At 36.3% G+C, this 23,574-nt stretch overlaps 1 long non-coding RNA gene across 1 annotated transcript in view; it reads right to left on the bottom strand.

The window, feature by feature from the left end:
* Window positions 1-1,590: 1,590 nt before the first annotated feature.
* LOC110352250 (uncharacterized) overlaps window positions 1,591-23,574 on the bottom strand; it is a 55,864-nt gene continuing 33,880 nt past the window's right edge. The window contains exons 2-3 of the long non-coding RNA XR_002400915.4: window positions 4,624-4,835; window positions 1,591-3,240 (exon numbers count right to left, since the gene is read on the bottom strand). This is a non-coding gene — a long non-coding RNA (uncharacterized lncRNA). The remainder of the gene's footprint in view (window positions 3,241-4,623; window positions 4,836-23,574) is intronic.

Below are 23,574 nucleotides of genomic sequence, written 5' to 3'. Positions count from 1 at the left end.
AATAAATCAGTCCATCTAGTCCATCCAGCCTAAATGTTGTTATCTGTGGGATCCTGTAAGTGAAGCTAGGACGTGTCATCTACAGGACAGCTGCAACTGCTGTCCAGAGATGGTGGCATATAAGCAGGAAAGATGTTGCCAATTTTGAAATAGCCAGAGGGAAAGAGAAATCTCTCTAGGAGCAAGTAATGATCCATTTATTTGTTTTTAATACAAATCAAACCAGTGCTAGTACCCTGCCTATAGGGGGACAAATGCATCTTTTCCATAAAAACATTTAGGGAATAAAAGCTTTCACAGAAAAATAATATATATATTTTTTTGCCTGTTTTATGAAAAAAGTTTTCATACACAATTCCCCTTGCTGGTTTTGACCTGTCACAAAGTACAAGCCAGATACACAGAACATAGTAAGTTGCCATATTTTTCTTTACCATGAAATGTTGATAATGAGAACTATTTTAAACCTTTAAAAAGGAATGCACACATCCTTAAAGGTCCCAATGCTTCGAGTACTATGTGCCCAGCATTAAGCTCAGATGTTGCATTGCCAATCTAATAACTAAAATCAGCACTTCTAATAAGCTTTTTTGTGGGAGGAGCAGTTGAAGGAAAGCAACCCAAATGCTGATTGGCCAGAAGCAGAAATAATAATGTATACTTGATAGCACCTCTCTTTCTATTTTAGAACGTCTCAAAAGATTTGACCGAGGAAAAAGATGGTGGCCCCTGACATGAATCACTGGCCACTCTTTGTGGAAGCCTGACATAGATTAGCATTACAACTCAAGAAAACAGGAAAATCATCACAACAGGAATCATGAAGTACAGAAGTTGTCAAAGGCAATGGTCTCAGAAGACACATAACTGAGTCAACGCCTTTGGAATATTTTGTACAACACGGCTGCCAGAAGCAGACTATTTCCCAGATTCTTTAGATGGCCAGAACAAGAAAAAGTGGCAGCATGTGGAATACAATCTTATCTTCAGGTTTGAATTAAGTAGACGTGCAGTTAGACGTATAGTACTAAGTATGTAAATATCTGCTTAAAACTTTCGTAAGTATTCTCTTTTTACTCCTACAATACATATGAATCATGCTTCTTTTCTGTTAATGAACAGTTCACAAATAAAGTGAGAGACCCTAAGAAGAAAAAAATATAAAGAAATGAAAGAAACGTATAAATTAAATACATTGGAAACAATGCTTATCTTAATAACTAAAGGTTAACTGATACGGAGTACTCCAGTTTTTGAGGTCTTCACTAGCACGTACAGTTCTTTAAATCTCATGTAGAGGAAAATATATTGGTTTTTGCATAATTCTTGCTTTTATTCCAAACAGGAAATAAGTCAGAGGATCGTTGAAGCTTTCAACCAATTGCTGTGGGACAAAACACATTCTTCATGATGTGAATCTGAAGATCAAGCCTGAGCTTGTGGTTTTTCCTAAAGTCATGGATCCTGAGGACCCTCAGGCTCCCTGAGTGTTTTCTGTGTACATCATGGTGTAAAGAAGAATGACACTGAAGGTGGTTTCTCCATAAAGATAGAAAGAATTAAGCAAGTGCCCAAAAAGACATTGAGGTGTGAAGCCAGAAACCTCTTTATTCACTAGCACATTGTGATGTAACCCTGCCTAGCTTTTGCCATTACTTCAATGGAATCACTGTCATAAAAACATCCAATTTTGATGACTGAGCAAAGTTCTAATGGATTTTTTCTAAATGTCTTTCAAAATGTTTAGTACCAGAGGGTGATTTTTCTAACATTGGTCAAGATATATGGTTCTTTGTTTTATATATTTTTTTAATAATCTCTGTGTGGAAGGCAAATAGTGTGCTATTAATCATACGTGTGATAGTTTTATATCTTTAACACCCATGTTAGAAATGAGAAAATGTTAGACAAGGAAATAAATCATAGAACAGATGCTCTGTATGCTTGTCTTACCTTCCTGTTCTACTTCTACCTTTGGTGTCAACATAGTACGTAGTACATCATATGTACAACATGCAGTTCATTGCAGGCACAGAAATCAGTTATTCATGTTTCCCATGCTTAATACTATTGATTAAAAAACATCTTGCAAAACGCATCACAAAAAAATATCGCTACAGATATCTGTTTGAATTGGCTTTTGACAGTTGCTTACACTATGCTACTAACAGTAAGGTTTAGAACTATTTTAGAATTATTTATTCTTGCCATGGAGTTGCAAAAAGGTTTATCTCACCTCATGATGTAGCACTTGCAAGAACTGGTACTAGAGGCAGGGGGCTGCCCTATCCTGGAGTACATAGGTAGGTCTGTAGCACACATCTGAATGACAGTGTATCCCAAACAACAGAATATACAATATACAGAATAAAAACCTCCAAGGATGACATCCTATCCCCCAAATACTTCAAAAGCTGAATATTAGACCCATTTTTTCATTTAAATTTCTTCCTATCCATTTATTTCTCATCTCAGCATTAGTGCTGTAGCTTATCTAAAACTAAAGGCAACTTGAGTCACCATTTGATGCTTTCCAGGATGGGTGGGTCACTATCAAATATGCACATGTGCAATCATATTTTGCAAGTACTGAATACATTATAAAATACTTAACACAGTTCAACTGTTTTCTTATTTCCTGTCTTTGCATCTCACTCATGTCATGCCCACATCAGGGCATGTGACTCAATGTTGTGTCCAGGCAGGTTTGGGATATAACATTACTTCTCCTGGAGGAGCAAGAAATATCATGGTTGGAACAGACTGGTAAGCAGCAGACTGAGAATTGCTTTGAAAGAATGATGTAATACTTGCTTTTAGCGCAAGGCACAGCGTGTTAATTAAAACCTTTTCTGAGTGCTCTAGAAAGGACATATAGTATCAAGCAAAACCACTTGCAGTCCTTGAAATAAAATTTTTCTCGTCTTTGAGGAGAGAAAACCACCAGTTAAGGCTTCAACCCATATTGTCCTGCTACATCAGCAATTATGTCAGTCATGAGAGTTTCAGCAAAAAAACAGTCCAACAATTGTTTTATCTGGAACAACACAGCTTTTACAGTGAAAACCACAAATAACCCAGTACAGTCTAACTTCTTAGAGCTTGTCCTAAACTGGTCACATTGCTGGTATGCCACTTACTTCTGTCCAAGAGAATAAAGATGTCTTCTAAATAAACTAGGTCACATTATGAAGTTGACAGATATTAATCTTCTCCCTTGATTTTGTTTTATAACACTCCCTGAAATTAGATAACAAAACTGAGACAAGGGAGTATGACTGAAACATCTTTGAAATTTGCCAGAACCCACGGTATTAAAGATTTCAGTCTTTGTCAAATACAAAGAGAAAGCCTGATCAAAAGCAGACATGTTATATACTGCTTGGCTCTAGAAATATTCTAGGCAGTGTTAGCATGGGTTCCTATGAGATATCTAACTTCTGAGCACAGTAGATTTTGTTGATTAAACAACTTGTTGTAAAATGTAAAGTTCCATTCTAAACATCATTTCCTTTGTAATTTCAGGAATAAACATAAGTTATTTTCATGTGACCATTAGACAGTATAACATATTGGGTAAAGGTTAAGCAGAAAGCAAAGCTAATTTGTACCTTTAAGGGCTAGAAATACTGGAGTTATCTCAGTCTCACACATGGACTGAGATATGGACATGAACCCACATGGATAATTAGGGAGATTCTTCTTGAAAATGCTGTATTATTTTCTTGAAAATGCTGTATTATTTTGCATGTTTTTATTTTATTATCATAGTAAAAGCTGTTTTTTTTTTTGTTTTGGTTTGGTTTGGTTTTTGAGAAATGTTTTATTTTTAAACTAGGGTGGTATTCTCCTTTTTCATGGAGAATGCTAAAAAGGAAGAATATTCTATATGTAAACATTGAAGTCCTACATTAACTATTTAATATGCAAGAGACCGCATACTTTTAGAGCAGGATACAGTAATAAAAAGTCATACAAATCACGACTATGTTCTTGAATGATTCTCAACTATATAAACATTCAGTAACCTCTCAGCTTATCACATGAACATAACTTTTCCTGGTACAAAAGAAAACCTTTTTCTCCAATTTCAAATCGGCCTTAGTGCATAGGATGCAGATGAACACAAAGAAATTTATGCTCCCCAAATATTGTAAAGTAAGATCTTTTCCTTAAGAAAAAAAAAAAAAAACACACATTCTTTTAGTGATTATTTTTTTTAATGATATTTTGATTTGCCTCCCTCCTCTTTCTTTGACGTTTTTGTAGACTTAAAAAAAAATCCCTTAATTATGCAATTTTACTTAAGGTCTTCTTTTCTTATGCTTTGATGCAACTTCCCTAGAAGTTTATCTTGAGTAATTTTACTTAACAATTCCATCACTGAAATGTCTAATTTTCAAATAATTTCTCAATCCCTGCCTCCAAAAAAGGTATTACTAGTTCCATTAATTTACTGAAAATGATGTACAATTCACAGTAAAAACTTCCAGTGAATATGGACTTATCTGAAATGTCTGCAACTATTAACAAGAAATTAAAGGTGAAAAGAAGACCTCAGACATTTAAAAAGTGCAGATAAATTATTTGCAACCGTATAGTAGAGATAAATAACATACTTACGGATTAATACTAGAATAGGCTGCAATGTGTCTTTTGTAGTCTTGATGCATTCATTATATCTGTCTCTGTTTTGTTATTAGAAATATTTAATTACTGCTTTGTATAGGCAGTAGATAGAAAGAGGTCTTATAATTGTTCATCAGTGAACATCATGTTCACTATTTCAACCCATTGCTGTTGAAGTCTGAAGGAGTTCAATGTCTCTTCATTTCCTAAAGAAAAAAAAAAAAAAGTGACTTTCATTACTTCAGGATGAAAAACTTGTAGCATATGTAATGATTAGAACAATTATAGTTTTATTTTGTGACTTTTCTGTGCTACACTACAAGCTTGATTAGGTCACTTTGCCAAGTTGTTTGATAAATATCTGTTTAGAGTTATGAATTAACACAAATCTCTTTCAGGCCAGACAAATATCTTTGTGGTAGCTTAGACAACGCCACAGGGATGGTGGAAAGACAACTCAGGGCCCTGTGGGCATCAGCAAGCTGTAAGGATGCCCAGCCTCAGCAGGACCTTCACCTCTACCTGGACTCCTTGGTAGAAACTTCCTGGCCCCAGTCCAGTCCCTCACCATGACATGGGCTGCCACAAACCGAGACCAGCCCCCATCTCTACCCACCCTGCCCGGAGGCTGTGGAACAGCCCAGCTTCCTGGCTGGTCCGGTCATGGTGGGGCTGCCAACCTCCAGCTCACTCCCCCTATTCAGCAGCCCTGCAACCCTGAGAGACACAGTAAAATGCTATTAAGGTATCTTTAGTAAAATATGCTGGTTTTACTGTATCTGTGCTATTTCTCCAGTAACCAAAGGTCTGAAGGACTGTGATTTGTAAAGTACAGCCTCCCATTACAGCTTTAAGAGATCTTCTATGGAACAGCCTGGCTTATGTTACATTCAGCATCCCAGAAAGAAAGATAAATCTATACCAAATATTGACAATTTATTATTAGTTGTAATTGCTAGCTTTAATATTTGTTTTTAAGGGAACTATATTGGAGCTAAGCCTATTTAACACCTTCATCAACAGGCCAGACAATGGGAGATAGTGCATCCTCACAACGTTTTCCAGTTACACTAACCTGACAGGACCAGGTGATGTGCAGGCTGGCAAGGCTGAGGTGCACAAGAAAGAAGAGAAGCAAAAAGTCCAAAAATACAAAGAAATATATTCATAAAGACTGGAACAATTTCTCCAGAATGCCTATACTCAGAGATTTTCAAAATATGAATGGGGAAGGACCTGATTAACCTCATTCAAATTTGAAGTTAGCCTTGCTCCGAGCAGGAATTGAGCAAAGAACCTGCAGAACCCCGTTCCTCTTCCATCCTCACGTTAAGATATCACGCTTCAATGACTGTTCCTCTGCATTACAAACCAAAGCACTTAATGCTCAGGTGAACTCTCCTACAGAGAGTATCACTTGTAAAATATTCTCCTATGCCAAATATCAGAACTTCTATTTAATTAGAGATTAATTTATGTCTCTAGGCATTTTGTACTTTTACAATTAACTGACAATTTCATTTATTCATGTCAGTCTTGTAGAAAAGTGGGACCTTTTTAAACTCTGCTGAGTTTTGGTCTTTAACTGGTATCTTGTGCCAACACATTATTCAGAATTTGTATTAAAAGCAATTATTTAATCAATTTTTATTTGCAAGCAAAAAGGACTATATGTTTGCATTAGAGTATAGATGGCAGGCTGAGAGCAACAATGGTGAGATATAAACAGTTATTAAGGCACAGTCCCTCTTAAATGAGAAATGACAGATATGGCATTATATACATTTCAGTGGTTTGCGAAAAGCGAACAAACTTCACGCTTAATGATTTTGATTGGCACAAATAAAATGAGGCAAATAAAATTAGATCCCTTATACAAAGTTTCTGTTAAAATGTGAGAAGAAGGACAAGTCAATAACCCACTTCCAAGCAAAAATAAAACTACACATTCAAGTTTTCCTGTGAGGTTGAAGTTTAGGAAGAATAAGGACCTACATGGACACAGTATTCAAAACAAACAGACAAACAAACAAAAACCACCACATGCAAACCAGCAGTTGGGGAAAGTCAGGAAAGAAAGGGACAAACGTCTCTTTTTCAAAATATAAAAAAATTACATTAAAAAAAAAAAAAAAAACCAAAACCCTGATTTGGCTCACCTCAAAAAATCACACTGATTTTTCAGAATCCTCTGTCTCTTAGAACACCAAGACATACTTGTTGCCAGTGTCCAGCATCTTCACTAATTGTACTAATTTTGTAGTAGAACAGGAGATCAATCAGGAGAATTGTAGGCATTATTTATGTTCATCTGCTATCTTTTAGATAACCATCTCTTGCCTACTGCAGTTTCCCCAAACCACAGAAATAGTAGTAAGAAAGTGGGTGCATCTGTTACAGGTAGTGGGGAGAATGAGGCACAGCAATGACTCTGAAGGTCTGAGAAAATGACATTCTTTCAAGTCTGAGAGTACTTTATACCCTAAAAAGTAGTTATCACATTTTTCCAAAAAGCAGTGTTGGCATTTCCAAGACAGTCACACAGACAACTACTCCGACTTAATATGCCGGTTCTCTGTGGAAGAGTATGGTCATCCCATGAGTTATCTTGGTCTTCATTCCATAAGCAAACCTTCACTGACATTAATGTCCTCCTGAGAAATGTCCATTTCAAACTGGTACTTTTTAGCAGGAGGAAAAAAAAAAGTATTCGGCAAACAATCTTACAGTGCTGCTCTCAAAAGTCAGAAGACAAACAGTCATGTTAAAGTCTTGTGGGTGAGAGTTATTTAATTAATGCTGTTGTGCCCTTTATAAACCAGCCTCTGAATAAAGGGCACAGGGAATGAATTAAGAACTGAGAAGTCAAGACAGACTTCTATTAAAACAGAGAGAGAGAGAGAGAAGAGAGATACTACTGTTACTTTCTGGTAAAGATCTTCAGAGACAGGTTAGTGTACTAATAGATTACTAGTTTTTATGCACTGAGAATAGAGTTCCTTGATTATATTAGTTGAATCCACTTGCATCCAGAATCTAACAATTTTAAGAAAAAAGAGCTATTAGAGTTTCTATCATATTCTTAATCCTGTGCAAAATATCACATTTCTGCTTTCTATTTCAGAAGGGAAAGCAGACAAACAATAAATGCAAACAATATACAAATGATTCGTATACCAGAACAGGTAATTTGCTGTTTCTGGTCTTACTACAGTGGCAAGGCAGAAAACAATGGTGGTATTTTGGTTCCATTACTCAATAAAAGTGGTTATCTTGTGGTAACCAAATATGTTGTTTTTCTATAACCACTACCAGGCAGGAACATAAATGCCATTTACATTTTTTGATCTTTTTTCCCCAAGATCTGAACAGGGTTGCACAAAGGGCTTGCAAAGTGTTTCAAGATTTTAGATGCGGAACATACTGATGTCAATAATGAAGTAAACTAGTTCTAACTTGTAGTACATCATACAAAAACAACAACTTCTCCTGGGAGACAAAAAAGTAAGGTTCTTTCAACTTCAATATAAACTTTTTGCTTAGAATAAAACTACTTAAAAGTTCCACTCTATCAGTTCTGTAACATGAGACTTTCTGCACAAATGAGTAGCAATGCAGGGAGGTATTCTTGATTTGTCCATGAGAATTTCTCTTATTTCAGAACAAAAAGTGATCATTGCTATTTAGAGAAAAAGGAGTATCAAGAAGACAATGTTTCTATAGCAACAAAACTTCCTCATTCCACGTTCCTATTCACACTAATTGTTTCATTCTTAGCCACTTCTGGCATTTTGCAACCAATAAAAAGGCTAACAAAAATTACTTCCTACATTTGTACAGTTAACTCCTCAAATGTGCCTAGCAGGCTGGAACTTGCATTAATGGCAGTTACTCTGTGATCATTAGTTGTATGGCAGAGTAGAAGTGGTGTTATCATAATTTTTGCACTTTTAAAACAGAAATCTTCAGTGTTGCTGGAAAACTGAATGCAGAATAAACTCAAATTCATATGCAGAACAAATTCCAGTGGACTAGATTTGGCAGTAAGAGACATTAGCAAAATGGAAAAAAAAATAAAAATAATAATAAAAAAAAAATATATATACACACACACACACATATCACTTCTCATTTAGATAGCTAATTTTTCAAATCTGTCTCATTATGAATTTCTGTTCATTAAATATCCTCTTTTCTCACTGGGAAAACCTGTTTTTATACCCATTCAAAATAAATGGGTGCTTTATTTTAGCCTTTCCCCGGCAAGTACTCCTAAATATTCACAAAGTTATCCCTTTTGTATTCCTTCTTGTTCTTCTGTGGTATAATGTCCACAATAAATAAATAAAGTTTCTACAGTACATGGTATAGAAGTCTTCACTGGTGCCTGATCTTTTTGCAGGATGAATAGCAACTCATTTTTATAGGCTATTACTTAGTGACATACATTTTGTGATACCAGCACAAAGCTATCCAGCTGTCAACATCAGTTCTGGTAGTATGATGAAGACTATAATTGAAGAACATTTTTAAAATGCTGCTGAGAGTTGCAAGAGAAATCCACAAAGAACTGATTCAGTATTTATGCCTTGCTCTAATGGAAAGAAACGTGTTGGTTTTTTTTTAATTAATTTCTGAATAAAAACATATTCTAGGATTTGTTGCCCAAGTCTGACAAACTCCTTTTTACGAGGGTTATTTGAAATTAGTCACCCAACCTTCCTACTTAATTGCCTTAAATAATGCTGAAAGCATTATTCTCATACTGTAGTGTAGTGAAAATGGGAAGATGGAAAAAGTTCAACTCACACTCCTTGAACTGCTTGACCCTGAACAGGATTTTCCCACATATGCAGCAGGAAGCATGTATCAACAATAAGAATTTTTTAATCGTGGAGAATTAGATTCCCATACTGAAAAGAATGATGTGGAGAATATTTTTTTAATTGGCAAATGGTGCATCTATGAATCTATGGTTTTCTGTATTTTTTAATAAAGCCTTTTAAGAGCCATGCAGTACTGATAAGAGATATATGAAGAGCTCTGGAACTTTGGACAAAGCTTTTTAGCTGCTCCAAAATGCAGCTAAGTCCCCAAAAGTGAATGGATTTATGAAATATCTCTATTCAGCTTAAAAATCCTTGCTTCTTTTAGAAAGTTACTGCATTTTAAATTGTATAAAAAGTCAATAGAAGCTGGTGCAGACCTGTGTACCTTTTAAAGTCTTTCCAGATATCTGTAATCAGCAAAACCTTGCCTGTACATTATGCATACATTACATATTTTAGAAACTCCTACCTTTAAAATGTTGAACAAAATTTAATAAGACAAGCTTTTTCTTGAAACTGTTTTATATATCCCCTGGAGTAATTTTGTCAAAGTTATCATATCTCCTAACATAAAAGGACAAACCCTTTATTGATAAATACACCCTTTACCACATGAAGAAAATTTCCTTCTTCCTTATTCCCTCCCTCACCCATCTCAAACCATTCATAACCACATTCCTTTAGTTCAAAGGTGGGAGAGGAGAAAACATTCATCTCCAATGTTGCAATTCTTCAAAAAAAAAAAAAAAAAAAAAAAAAGATGGTTTAAAATGAAGAACGAGTAAAGACAGGGAATTTGACACAGCTTCTATTATAATGAGCAATTTTATTATATTTGTAATGGTTTGGAATAGTAGTGCTATTTTCATGTTTGAAAAATGGCCTTTCCAGTGAATATATATAATTTGAAGGGAGAGAAATGCGGGGAGAGAAACAAAATTACTTCTAATGGTCCTGCCACCACTTGGAGATCTAAGATATAATTTTATGCTATTGTCATCTTTATTTGGGTTTCCAGTAGTCATGCCTCTTACGATGGGGTTTCCATAATAATTAATGTATACTTTCTTTTTTCTTCTTTCCCCCCCCCCCTCAAAAAGTCATTGGCACTTATTAGCACATCAAGGAAAAAATGAATGTGTGTTAATTAGCTAAGCACTAAATAGGTAAACGGAGAGTTTGCCTGTCACTTAGCTTAGATTTTTCTTTGCCTTATATTCAGGCAAAGTGTTTCAGTTAAGCAGTCATGTGTTTTAGTTAAGCATAAAGGGTTCATTACCAGTGGTAATTTACATTACGTATCAAAACATATTTATAAAGCAATATAGGAGAAAAACTTTATCATTAAAAAATATATAGCACAATGCATCTATTATGTTTATATAATTTCAATTTGGTGATTTTGATAAATCTGCAAAGTAGTTTCATAAATGAAGCTTCATGTACCTCAAACTTATTCTGAAGACTGTGTATAAAAAGAGAACACCTACAGTCTGTTTATACCCTTTTGCCACAGTCTAATTTAAATAATACTCAGTTAGGCTGATTTTTCTACACAGGAACTTTTTCACTAACGTAGTGTGAATGAGTCATAGTGGTGGTGAGAAATTAAAAAAAAAAAAAAAAAGCATTTAAAAGTATTTAAAAGCACTTCATCCACAGACGCTAAATAAACACTAAACCTTTTATCTGGATCTATTTTCCTGACACATCCTAGAAGTGCATAGAAGGCAGGTTTGTCTTTAATGCTCTTTAACTATGCACACCGCTACACAGATATCTCTGTAATGAACCACTTCGTATAATCAAGGAAGGCTAATGCACTTTCTTCAGGTTATATTCTCAAACACAGAACTTGTGTGAGCGCCATTCACAATTTGCAACACATAATTTATCCCAAAGTTATTTCTACTGATACTGCTGAGAAATAATGATACTAATTTTATATTTTATTTAATTTTAATATATCCCTAGATTTCTGTTTAATAGCTCTTGATTAGCATTTTTTTCCCATGAATTTTGCCCAGGCAATGTTTGAATTCATTCATATTTTTGGTGACTACACAGTTTTTTGCCAATGACAACTTAATTACTTCCTTTTTGTTTATATAGAATGTCTCCCCAGCAATTCACTTGCTGCATTCCCTTGTGCAGTCTGTGAGACACCTGCAAGAATTAAATGCTTTGGCCGATCTTTTTAGTTTCCTATTCATAAATATCCTTATTTGATGTAGCTTCTGTTTTTAGTTGGAATCTACTTACAAATGGATGAAGTCACCCCTTATAGAGTAATAATATAGCAACAATTTCCTATATTCTTTCATAGTTTCCAGTACTGTCACCTTCTTCCAAAATTAGTCAGAAAACCCCCAGTACTGTCACCTCCCCACTTCACCACTTTCACTAGGGCATGAAATTCCAATGTGAAGAGAAATTAAAATATGTAGCACTTCAGTGATATAGCAAATTTACTCCTCGGCTTTGAGTCCTTCTTTATTAAAATTATATAGCATCTTTCCTTCTCCAGAGTGATCTACACTGTCATTTTTCACACCTGGTGACTATAATCTCATTGATTTCCCCCCCCCCCCCCCCGAAATTTCATCAGCAATTTTAAATAGTATTTTTATTTGTCTACCTTATGTTCTTGTATTTATCAGTTAGATGTAGAAAGCAAAAGCATACTTATATTATGATTATAATGATATTTTCATAGATTTTGGGTTACCGCTCTAGAATGATTGGGAAGAGTGGGTATGCATTATACAATTTAAAAACAATAAAATCGTTAATGTTGTATAAATAGAAAATGACTCCAAAAAAAAGCTCAATACTTTTCTTAGAAGGCACCAATAGATCACAGAATCGTCTAGGTTGGAAGAGACCTCCAAGATCACCTAGTCCAACCTCTGACCTAACACTAATAAGCCCTCCACTAAACCATATCCCTAAGCTCTACATCTAAACGTCTTTTAAAGACCTCCAGGAATGGTGGCTCCACCACTTCCCTGGGCAGCCCATTCCAATGCCTAATAACCCTTTCAGTAAAGAAATTTTTCCTAATATCCAACCTAAAACACCCCTGGCACAACTTTAGCCCATTCCCCCTAATCCTGTCACCAGGCACGTGGGAGAATAGACCAACCCCCACCTTGCTAATGCCTCCTTTAAGGTACCTATAGAAAGCAATAAGGTCACCCCTGAGCCTCCTCTTCTCCAGGCTGAACAAGCCCAGCTCCCTCAGCTGCTCCTCGTAGGACTTGTTCTCCAGACCCTTCACCAGGGTCTATGCTTCATTGCCCTTCTCTGGACTCTCTCAAGCATCTCCATGTCCTTCTTGTAGCGAGGGACCCAAAACTGAACACAGTACTCAAGGTGCAGCCTCACCAGAGCTGAGTACAGGGGGACAATCACTTCCCTAGACCTGCTGGCCACACTGCTTCTTATACAAGCCAGGATACTGTTGGCTTCTTGGCCACCTGAGCACACTGCTGGCTCATATTCAGCCTACTATCAACCATCACTCCCAGGTCCTTCTCCGCCAGGCAGCTTTCCAACCGTTCCTCTCCCAGCCTGTAGCTCTGCTTGGGGTTGTTGCGGCCCAGGTGCAGGACCTGGCACCTGGCCTTGTTGAACTTCATACAGTTGACCTCAGCCTGTCACTCCAGCCTACCCAGATCCTCCTGCAGAGCCTTCCTACCCTTGAGCAGATCGACACACGCACCTAACTTGGAGTCATCTGCAAACTTACTGAGGGGGCACTTGATCCCCTCATCCTTAAAGGATCCAACAAAAGATCATTGATAAAGATATTAAAGAGGACTGGCCCCAGTACTGAGCTCTGGGGGACACCACTAGTGACCAGCCTCCAGCTGGATTTGACTCCATTCACCACAACTCTTTGGGCCCAGATATTCAGCCAGTTTTTAACCCAATGAAGCGTATGCCAGCCCAAGCCGTTATGATGTTAACATCAGTCTTCAAATTCAGTTACTCATTCTCTGCTGAATCTCTATCACCTGGGGACACATACTGGAAACTTTTTTCTATGATTTTGGACTTGAGCAAATGCTGAACAATTCCTTAATCTTTTTTTTTTTTTTTTTTTTTTTTTAATGGTTTCAGACTGAAGTTTGCTTTTACTTTGTCAAATTAGTCTATTTGAGTTTAAGTTGCCTACACCTTACCACAGCAAGGGAGTCAGGCAAATGATGTTGGGAAGACAACAAATAACATGAAAATTTAAGGGTCTAAGACTACTCTATTAATATTCTTAAGGGCCTGTCCTCCAAATACCCACTATAGATAATTATGTGGTGCAATTACCCTTCAAAAATAGGGAAATAAATAACTGTAATACTGTTGTGTAGATGGATTATGTATGTCTGTTTGGCTAGCAACTTCTTATCAGAACAACTTGATACCTAGAAAAAATAAATAAAGGAAATACACTGTCCATCTGTAACATCCCTCAGTGAAACAAGATAACAATAAAACACTGTTAAACTAACTACACAGCCAGCTGAATTAGAGAACAAAAAATCATTACTGAATGAATTAGATGTTATTAGATCAGGCTTATTAATGCCTGTAATATATCTAATATACCCATTACTTCTGCATAGATGGGCTTGAAATGCTTAGAGAATGGCTGGGTAGACATTGAATACACCTAAGATCACTTACCTCTGTACATTTTACTTATTAATGTAGAGCACTGTAGTGCATAAATAGGTGTTTCCAAACAATTCTGTAAATAATCTATAACAAACTGGAGGAAATGGAGGAAATGTAACCATCTGGAATTAGAGATAAAGTACAAGCTTTGTAGCTCGCTCCCCCCTCCTCAACTTTTGAATATTCTATTTTTTACATTGCATTTAATAAAACGTGTATGCAGCTCTACATTATTTTTATATTTAACACATTTTTCAATCTTCCAGTGATGTGGAATGCTTTAGTGGCTTCTGTTTGTTGTTTTTTTTTTTCCCCTTTCTTTCCTTAAAACCTTAATCTGAATACACGTCAAAATATAAGACCTTATGTACAGTTTTTGATAACTTGATAACCGTTTATCAGAGAATAATACATCACCATTTGTGCTATTTGTAATTATTGATAAATGTACTATCTTCCTCAGGATAACTTTCAACTAAGTATTTTATTTTATTTTTTTTGCTTCAACTGTTAGCATGGTCTTATGACTTTCTACATGCAACACTGCTTAAAACACACATACATGTATGTATACATTTGACCTCACTGTCTGCTGACCCCATTTCAGTTTAACTACCTCTTCCTCTATCATATCATTCAATTTTGTGATTGTATTATATCAAAATGCCAGCGGGTTTGTATCTTTCAAATAAAAATTGCAGACTTTCTCAGAACTCTAGCAACAACAACAACAAAGAATCAGTAATTCATCTTGGAGGAAAGGTGCAACTTGCACTCTAATTTGTGCTACACATCACTTTCCTTACTACACAGCTGTTGTAAATAAGCGATGGGACTGATTATGAACTCCTAATTTTGACTTTGCCATTTGCCTGTCAGTATATGTTCACTCAGCTGTGCATGGGAAGAATCGAGGTATATCCGGCTATGCAGCCAGTAGGTGTCTCCCTTACACCCGTACAGTAATCACATCGGCTTGTGCTGTATATACACATTTAACAAGGTCTATATGCATTTCAGCTTGTGCAGGGTGGGGGTATGGCAGAATGTGCTGTATTCCTGAAAGGGTAGAAATACAGGGAAAGATCAAATGTAATTTAATTTGAACAAAGTTTCCCAAGTCTTTTCAAAATGTTCCATACCACAGCAGAGTTTGAGGAAATCATGTATTTTTCAAGTGTTATTCTTATTCTCCATACATTATATTCATACAATTTTGCTGAGCACATATTGTAATGCTCTAAAATTAACAGCATCTAGAAAGATTGAGATAGCCCCATCCTGTCTTGCACAGCACTAATAACAAGCAGTTTGAACAACTAGATTGAGAAATACTTTAGAACATTTTCCATTAAAAGTTTTAGATTCCCATGAATCTTAGTTTTTTGATTTAAAGAATCTATTCTACTGAACATGTTAGGCAGCTGCAATAACTCATTAGAATTCCAAACTGACTACAGAAAACCCTGTGTTTTAATTAAAAGTAATTTATCATTAACAACTTGAAGGTTTATCTTGTTTCCGAATTATCACTAAAAAATAAAACCGAACACATCTGCAAATATCGTATGACAGAAAATTTAGTTTCACAAGCATCAAAACCTTAATAAACCAACTTCTGATTAATGTTTTCTGCATTACTGCCTTCAGAGTCCTGTCCTACATTTTGCATAAGTATCAAATGTGTCTGGACTTCTGAAAACCCAAGAGAGAAGAATATGAAGGTGCTTTCCAAGAGCCAGTAGCTTTTTTTTTTTTCTTTTTTTCTTTTTTTTTTCTGATAGCCAAGTGAAAAGGAGAATCTGTCAGGCTGCAAAGGCCACGGGAGGAAAGGCAATGAATATCCAAAAAGCAGTGCTCCCAAAAGACTGCAGGAGTAACAGCTACACGTAGCCAGGGAGAACTGGAGGAAGTTCTTTGCTGTAGCAAGCAAAGAACTGTAGCAGGTGTGGAAACCTAAGCTGAGAAAGGATGTGATCAGAGCAGGAAGAAGTATTGGACAAAAATACGGGAAGGAAGTGTTAAAGAGAGAGGAGAACTATAAGACCACACAAGCGGGCTGGGAGAGAAGGAAGTCTGAGAAATTTGTGGGGGAATACTGGAACAAGCTCCTTATTGGGTGTGATGGGGAAATGCCGATGGGATTCAACCTCTGAGATAGAGGGAGAGGGCTGGGATTTGGGACACTAGTGGTATGAGACTAAGACATGGATTTGCAGTTTTACTATTCCAGCACTATCCCTCTATCTCAGAGGTCGAATGCCATCAGCATTTCCCTTCTCTCTCTCTCCGTACTTTTTTTTTGTTGTTGTTTAAAATCAGAAATTTTAAGTGATCATTTTAGACATATGTAAAGCCTTTATACGAGGTGGTTCACATTCTGCAATAGGTTAATTGGAGATAGATTCCTAACAGCAAAACCCTGAGATGTTGGAACTGAAGAACTATAATTGAAATGTGAAATATGGTACACAACCTCCACTGTAAACCTAAAAGCCACGTTCACTGCCAGAATGATCTTGCAAAGACAGTTTATAAAAACACAATGAAAAACAAAAAAAAACCAAACAAACAAAAACTGATATATTTGCTTAGTTGCAGACTGATGATAATGGAAAAAAAAATCTCTTGGCATTTTGTGGTTTCTCTTAAAAGTGGAAAGAATGCTTCCTAACCACACCCAGCACAGCATGAGCAAGACAGCTAAAACCAACAGTAAGCAACAAATTTCTTGAAAAGTTCAGCTTCAGAAGAAACAAAATCCTTGCTGAATTAAGATCAAGTTGGAGAACCACTTCAATTCAAAAATACACATATGCAGAAACAAGAATATTTCCATATTGACAGCTTCAGTAGTTTTTCTTTCAGACTGTTCTTCTCAGTTTTTAATTATTTTATTTTCTTATAAATATGTTTGGTTTTTCCTGAAACCATCATTAAACTTTTCATGTTGAAGAAACCATTTTAGGACAAATACCTTCCCTCAATTCTTCATAAAGCCTGAAGATCTCTCCTTTTGGTTTGGCTGCTGAGCCAATGGCAGTATTAACAAACATAGATGAAGCAGGTGATAGCAAGGCCATCATGATTAGGATTAGTTTAACACACCTTCCCACCCAATGACCCCTAGCCTTCTCAGGCCTCCACAAAACAATACTACAATACTTTCCAAAGTTCTGAACTTATTTAGACCTGCTCCAAGGAAAAAAAAAAAAAAAGCTTGAATTGCTTGAAGGTTGCTGAAGTTACCTGTCAAGGCCTAGCAGGAACATGGCTGCTCTTAGGGAAGGAGGCAGCAGCAGGGTCCTACAGAGCCCAAACAGGACAAGCAGCAGTTGGGGGCTAGTAATGGGGCTCAGACACAACCCCTGACGTGCCAGGGGACAGAGCAAAGCCCTCCTAACTCAAGGAAGGGCTGACAGCCTGGGGCTGAGCTTAAATGGGACCCAGGGGTATGGGCCCAGGTGAGGCTGGTTGGGGCCAGGAAGGCCTATTAGTGCCCTCTGGGCCCTGGCATTATCATGCAAGAGAAGAGTTATTGAACAACAGCAGGCCAACATTTCTTACCACATATTTGGGGAATCCGTAGAGTATGGATTTCATAAGTCTAAAATCACATATTAAAAGGCCATAATATGTCATATTATATAATACGTTATAGGAGGAAATGGATTATTTGAAAATACCATAAGGATATATTAGAGGAGGGATTTTTTTATTATTATTATTATATTGCCATTTTAAAGGCCAGCTTGGCTGCTACATATGTGTGTAGAACAGGATTAATAAAGCTTTGTTTAAGTGTCTGCAAATGAAGATACACCACAAAACAAAAAGAAAAATTCCTAAGCAGTTAATATACTTCAGGATCCAGCTTTATAGATGGTTTTGAAACACTTACCCAGAAACCCCTCTGAATTTGTCAAGGGCTAAATATCATTAAATATTGGCTGTAAGTACAGAAGTTACTTTTGAAAAATAGACTCATTTTCTTTAGACGTTTATGTCCCCCCGTATTTTCACTTACACGCAGGATGATTTTCAAAGTATTGCCAATAAGCAAATATTTCACTACTGCAAACATTTAGAACCTTCCTTGAAATTTGTCAACAAACCCTCACAGAACTGGTGATTTTTTCTTCTATTTCACACTACTGCAGTTCCCAGTTTCAAATTAAACTCATAAAAAACAATCATATATTAGCTCTTGTCAGTGTTTCTGGTCCAAAGATACTTCTTTGTCTTTCTGTTTTATTTCACAGGAGGGTTTTGTTGTTGTTTTGCTTTTTTTTTTTTTTTTCTTTCTTTTTTCAACTCTGTCCTTTCTGTCAGCTTTTTCTTCCAGTTCAGGTCTCTTGACTGGGTTAAATACATGATCCAAATAACAGCTTATTTATCATGCTGTTTGGTGATGGATGCCTTGACGATTGCCTCCTATTCTTTTCTGACTGTAAAACTGAATTAGATTCTACACCGTGCAAATGTACACAATGCACATTGTAATGGCAGCTGGTGGAGTGCTGCTGTAGCCAATTCTGAGTCTTTTTCCAGTCACAACTTCTGTTTCTTGTCTTCTATGCACAGCTCTCCTCCACCTCCCCCCTCCCAACCAGTATCCTAAAGAAAATGTAAAAAGTACCAGGCAATGGCACCAGCTGGTCCTATTTTTTGTCAACAGATATTCATGGTCTCTGATTGGAGTCATGGTCCCTAAAAGCCACATTTACACAGGAGAAGAAAATAACACTGTACCTTTTCTCACACAAAAAAGTTAAACTTTTTAGAAAATCTGCTCATGTATCTCCTGTCCCAAAGATGGCCATCTAAATAATAAAATGACAACTCCTTCAAGACATGTATGCACATGTAAACATGTAAAAGTATAAGTATGTAGAAGTATGACTTCCATATCTTTCCCACTTAAATGAAAGGAATGAGCTGCTACCTGTTTAAAATTAAAAGAGATTTAAACTTAGAAAAAGCTCTTATCTTTTCACACCACATATGTTCTTAGTTGTTCTTAACCTTATAACATTTGCTGTACAATAAGGAATCATAAGATTAGCAGTCCCATGATATTTATGGGTGAAACATAAAGGGATGCAAAAAAATAATTTAAACCCATTCTGCTTTTTTGTTTTATTTAGATTTGCCTCAACTTTAGTAATTCAAAAATTCTGTTTGTTTAATTCAATATATCCATAAAGAAAGGCGTAGAGACACTCAGTTTTAGACCGTTGAATATTTATTTTTTCACATTATAAGGTAGTCAACCAAGCTGATAAAGGCAGTTTTATTGTTTTGATTCCCCAGTTTAATGTAAATGCATTTAAGCCCACTGTTGGTCAATATATGACAATGCTTATCTTGATGTGGCTATGTAAGCAATGAGCCAAAGGCATTTTGCAGATTGCTGCAAGCTGACTGCAACCATGATTGATTAATTTACTGTTCAATGGTGTAGCTGTTAAATAGATCCTCTCTTTTCATCTGCCAATTTCTTACAGTTATTGTGACAACAGCTGAACTACATCTCTTTCCTTTTCTTCCTTGTTAAAGTGAATTACCTCTATTTATACTGCAAGAATGGTGTATATTTCTGAAATTCTGTGATATGTCACGTCTACTTTACTACAGGTATAGGGTAAGTTTTTACTTCACTCCATGTATTTATCAAGGAAGTGCTTCGTGAAAATTTTTAATGGCTAGGAATATCAAACCTTAGTTCATTTGTGTTCTCCTGTTTCACAGATTATTACCTTCCTATGTACTCCTACAATATTTTCACTATATGATCTGCTTTCTCATGTACTTAAGAATACAAAAACTTTTACCTGAATACCCACCCTGATCAACCTGTCATGGAGGCCTTTTTAATTTTGTCTTATGTTTATGTCTTAGAGTTGTAATGAACTTTGTTTTAAAAGTACATTGATTTTAATTAAATATATATATATATATATATATGCACTTTTGGATGTAAACAGTCTCAGCTTGAAAGAAAACCCTCAAAATAGGCAAGAGATTGTTTTGGCTTCCTTAATACAAGAATAAGGAAAAGATAAGGAGTATGAATTTGATTTTGTAACTCGTAGTTTATAAACTCAAGTTTGTAACTTGATTGCTATCTACAGGACTGGATCTTCCATGGAGTACCATGTTCCTCGAGTTTTTTGTTTGCTTGCTTGCTTGGTTAGTTTTTTTGTTTGGTTGTGTGGGTTTTTTTTTGTTTGTTTGTTTTTGTTTTGTTTGTTTGTTTTTGTTTTTTCCCCCTTTTTTCCCTTTTCTGGTCTCTTCCCATCTCTGAGACTCAAGAGGTTCTTCTGTCACAAAAAGTAACAGAGTCACTTTCACTAGCTCTGTGATCATTTCCCTATCCACTGCGAATTTTCCAGTCCTACTGCCCAACTGCTTTGGTTCTATGTTATACCGAGTCTTGCACTAAATGAGTGTTAAACTAAGAATCCAGTCTATACATCTTATTTTCTGAAGTTTCCACCTAATTCCACTTTCTAATACAACATCCTTTAATTTTAGTAGCTCTGTCTGTAACTGTTGCAAGGAACTAAAGTATGTACTCAGTGCATTAAGCATCGTATTTTATCAGTATGTTTCACAAAGGAAAATGTTTAGTAAAAAGTGGTGCAAGATACAGACACAGATATGGATTCAGTCCTAATGATACCTAATGATCACACAGATTTTTGTGTTATCCCACCAGACCTATTTACATTGTCATATTGAGCTGTCCTTATTATCTAGCACTAACCAAGGTGTTAGTCCAATTAGTGTACCAATACTTTTAATTTCCTTCCCTCTCACACACTGATCTTTTCTCTGGTGGTTGCTGTTTGTCAGATTCATTGTTTGGTAACTTCAGTCAGTACTAAGTTTCATAATACCTTATATCACAGTTTCCTTGTAAGCTTCATAATGTCCAGACTTCCTGGCTTTTTGTGAAATAAATAGTGACTAGACCAAGAACAAATCATACTCTGAAAAAAAATAAAATTAAAAAAAAAATTACTGGTCTCGTTTGTCTGGAATACTTCTCTCCCTGATCTCTTTATGATCCTCACAAATATTTGCAAAGTTAAAGCATGAAGTCCAATGAAAGGGTTGGAGAGGATATAAAAAGAACAATTTTGTCAGTTTAAAGCCCCACATCCAACATTGTGTTGTAAGCTGTCTGCACCATGTTTAAAATTGAAAGCAAGGGAGCAAAACATTCAGGACATACAGATAATAAAGAACAAAATAGACTATAAATGGGAGACAGCTGGAGACAGCAGTTCTAAAGCTATAATCTTCCTTGAGTATATCTAAAACAGAGCAATCATTTCTCTTCCTTGACATTAGCAAAGAATAAGTCTGATTCACTGAAAGTTCAGAATTAGTTCTGATCTTCTGTATGTAGGATTTAGTTCTTAGTGACACTGTAACTACCCAGTGCATTAAGAATCAAATAGACATTTATTCTGCACACATTATCAGAGGGTACTGAGAATAAACAAAAGTATTTCTGACCTAGAAAAAAAAAATGAAGGAGAAATAATATCAGAATTACAACAGGAATAATTGGTTTGGAGATGTCATAAAACATCCAGTATTCTCCTGGAGAAGCTGGCAGCCTACGTCTTGGAGAGGTACACTCTTTGCTGAGTTAAAAACTGGCTGGATGGCTGGGCCTAGAGAGTGGTGGTGAATGGAGTTAAAACCAGATCATGACCAGTCATGACCAGTGTTCCCCAGGGGTCCGTGTTGGGGTCCAGCCTCTTTATCCATCCTAAAGAATAGTCAGGCATTGGAATGGGTTGCCCAGGGATGGGGTGGAGTCACTGCCCCTGGGAGTGTTTAAGGAAAGGTTGGACATGGTACTTAGGAGCATGGTTTAGTGGGTAGTATTTGTGGTAGGGGAATGGTTGGATCAGATTATCTTAGAGATCTTGTCCAACCGCAATGATTCTATGATTCCATGAAAAGTAGATCATCCTTGTCAGATACAGGGAAAAAAGCCTTCCAACTTGGCTTTGCCTCGTGTTTTCCTTAGAGAAAAATAAATTTAAAAAAAAAATACTGATCCCCATTCTGATCTTCTTTATATGAATATAAACTGCACTGAGCAGAGTTATCCTGGTGTATTCCAGCATAAAAACATTCAAATGGTTCTATGTGAACCTGAAAATCCTGTGAGAAATGAGCCGGAAAGAAGACAGTAAGAAGCCCCATTTTAGGGAGCACTGTGCTGGAATCCTCAGACTGCAAAACACATAGTGGTTCAGCATCATTGAAAAAGACATGGTAACTGGCCTAAGTTAACAGCAGCAACAGCAACAGCAGCAGGAGGCATATGGGCTGAATACTGAAGAGCAAATGTCTTTCCCATAGATATGAAAGTAGAAAGGAAACATGAAGCTCTGAGGTATGCAAAAGATATAGGCACTTTACTCAGTAACATGAGAGAATCCAATCTTTGGTATGTTAAAGAAATAACATTAAGAGGACTTTCTTTTTTGTTTGTCACCAACGTGTAAATTTCAAGATTATTATTTTATTTTATTTTTACTTTATTCTCCTTTATACCGCCCAGGGTTTATAGGACTTTAACCTAGGGGTCATATGAGGCATTTCATCTGTGTCTGCAGAACATCCTGGAGTACTGAAGACCAGGATGCTTGAGGGTCCTATGAGTGCTCTTGTAAGAAAAGCAATACTTCACAGTCCTCACTCCATAGGTTGAGAAGTTACATCAGTGAAAACAGTTTTCTGATGAAGAGAGCCTGATTCATTTGCCTAAACAGGGGATCCCCAGAATCATTTGAGGTACTTCAAGGTATCTAAGGTATGGTACTGCATGGAGCTGACAGAGATTATACAGTGTGAACAGGTGACTGGTGTCATTTTGGTTTCAAATTTCACCAGATCCCTCTATATGGGCAACTGAAGCCCTGGGCAGCACCCACAGAAGTCTACCTGTACTCAGCTCCCTCTAATCTTCCTCCAAGCATGACATGGCAGCCCTGGAATTTCTTCAGAATATTAAAGGACCCACAGCATTCAGATGTAGCCAAATGCAAAACTAAGTCTAGACCTCAGCATATATCTTGATGGAAGCACTTTATGAGGACAACATTTCTTAAAACACATTGGTTTTGTGCAGTGAGTAACTCTTTGCAGGATTCTGTATAATTTAAATAGACAGATTTGAAAACTTTGTCCCAAACAGATGTTTTCCACAGACATAATAAATAAAGTACACTTAGGGCTATGATTTCTTTCATTTCACTGATAAAATGTCAAATATTTATTTTATTGCAAATTAATTCAAATTTTAAGTACACCTTGGAATCTGACCACTTGGTCATACAGTAAAGTATCTCTGCATCTGAAGAAACTCCACTCATTTAAGGCACGTGCATGAATGTGTATACATAGGCAT

Source organism: Anas platyrhynchos, chromosome 4 (assembly GCF_047663525.1).
Source record: "Anas platyrhynchos isolate ZD024472 breed Pekin duck chromosome 4, IASCAAS_PekinDuck_T2T, whole genome shotgun sequence".
Taxonomy (NCBI): Eukaryota; Metazoa; Chordata; class Aves; order Anseriformes; family Anatidae; genus Anas; species Anas platyrhynchos.
Note: the sequence above shows the minus strand (reverse complement) of the source record. Positions and strands in the feature narration are given on the sequence as shown.